The sequence below is a fragment of the Grampus griseus genome, assembly GCF_964374135.1.
Source record: "Grampus griseus genome assembly, chromosome: 3".
In the NCBI taxonomy this organism is placed as follows: domain Eukaryota; kingdom Metazoa; phylum Chordata; class Mammalia; order Artiodactyla; family Delphinidae; genus Grampus; species Grampus griseus.
In genome coordinates this window covers 171,301,174-171,302,993 of record NC_139019.1, presented here as the reverse complement: position 1 = coordinate 171,302,993, position 1,820 = coordinate 171,301,174, and the positions used below count along the sequence as shown (strand labels likewise).

At 49.5% G+C, this 1,820-nt stretch overlaps 1 pseudogene across 1 annotated transcript; it reads left to right on the top strand.

The window, feature by feature from the left end:
• The first annotated feature begins 800 nt into the window (after window positions 1-800).
• On the top strand, window positions 801-1,592 carry LOC309821052 (ras-related C3 botulinum toxin substrate 1-like; annotated as a pseudogene). The gene has a single exon. The product of its transcript is annotated as a ras-related C3 botulinum toxin substrate 1-like (transcript).
• The last annotated feature ends 228 nt before the right edge of the window (window positions 1,593-1,820 follow it).

Here is a 1,820-nt window from a genome sequence, read left to right as displayed (position 1 = left end):
GCCTGCGCGTCCGGAACCTGTGCTCCGCAACGGGAGAGGCCACAATGGTGAGAGGCCCGCGTACTGCAAAAATAAAATAAATAAATAAAACTAAGAATAGAACTACCATGTGACCCAGCAATCCCACTACTGGGCATATACCCTGAGAAAACGATAATTCAAAAAGAGTCATGTACCACAATGTTCATTGCAGCACTATTTACAATAGCCAGGAGTTGGAAGCAACCTAAGTGTCCATCGACAGAGGAATGGATAAAGAAGACGTGGCTCATATATACAATGGAATATTACTCAGCCATAAAAAGAAATGAAATTGAGTCATTTGTAGTGAGGTGGATGGACCTAGAGTCGGTCATGCAGAGTGAAGTAAGTCAGAAAGAGAAAAACAAATGCCATGTGCTAACGCATATATATGGACTCTAAAAAAAACCATGGTACTGACTATTGTAAAAAAATGTCCTAATAATTAGTGTGTAAATCAGCAATTTGGACTGGGCCTAGCTGAGCAGTTCCCCTGCTGGTCTTGCCAGGGGTCACTCATATATATGTGCTTATTTAGCCGGTGGGCGGCAGGCTGGTTGCTCTAGAGGGCTTCAGCTGGGCTGGCTCATCTCTGATCTTGGTCCTCCAGCAGGCAAACCAGACTTCAGTGCAGTATATCCTGACGTTCCTGTAAGAGGACAAGGATGGCTGTTTCTCTGCAGTTTCCCCCAGCTTTGGGTGGTGGCTACTGCTGGGCTCCGGCTTCCCATTGGCGGAGGGCAAGGCGGCGTGGACAGCGGCCACGGCACCCGGCACCCCGCGCCCCGCCGCCCCCAGCCGCGCGCCCGCCCGCCCGCCGCGCCCCGAGCTCTCCGCTCTTCGCCTCAGTGCCCGGCCGCCGCCACCGCAGCCCAGAGAGCGGCCCAGATGCAGGCCATCAAGTGTGTGGTGGTGGGAGACGGAGCTGTAGGTAAAATTTGCCTCCTGATCAGTTATACAACCAATGCCTTTCCTGGAGAGTATATCCCCACTGTCTTTGACAACTATTCTGCCAATGTTATGGTGGATGGAAAACCGGTGAATCTGGGCTTGTGGGATACAGCTGGACAAGATTATGACCGATTACGTCCCCTATCCTATCAGCAAACGGATGTATTCTTGATTTGCTTTTCTCTTGTGAGTCCTGCATCATTTGAAAATGTTCGTGCAGAGTGGTACCCTGAAGTGCGACACCACTGTCCCAACACTCCTATCATCCTGGTGGGGATGAAACTTGATCTGAGGGATGATAAAGACACGATTGAGAAACTGAAGGAGAAGAAGCTGACACCTAACCGCAGGGCTTGGCCATGGCCAAGGAGATCGGTGCCGTCAAATACCTGGAGTGCTCGGCGCTCGCGCAGCGAGGTCTTAAGACGGTGTTTGATGAAGCTATCCGGGCGGTTCTCTGCCCGCCCCCCGTCAAGAAGAGGAAGAGAAAATGCCTGCTGTTGTGAATGTCCGGGCCCCTCCCGCCTGTCCCCGTCCCCCAAGACCCTTTGTACGCTTTGCTCAAACGGTGGAGCCTTCGCACTCAATGCCAAGTTTTTGTTACAGATTAGTTTTTCCATAAAACCGTTTTGAACAAATCAGTAATTTCTAGGTTTTGTTTGTTTAAAGTGTAAGAGTTCAAACTTTCACATCCTACTAAAGTTTAGCCCTAAGATGACGAGCTTCCTTAAAGCCTTATTTCTCAAAGCCCCTATTCTTGCTCAGATTAAGAGTTGCCAAAATACCTTGTGAACTAAGTTGCATTGTTGGGCTAAGAACACTAAGCACTAAACTGTTCAAAGACCTTT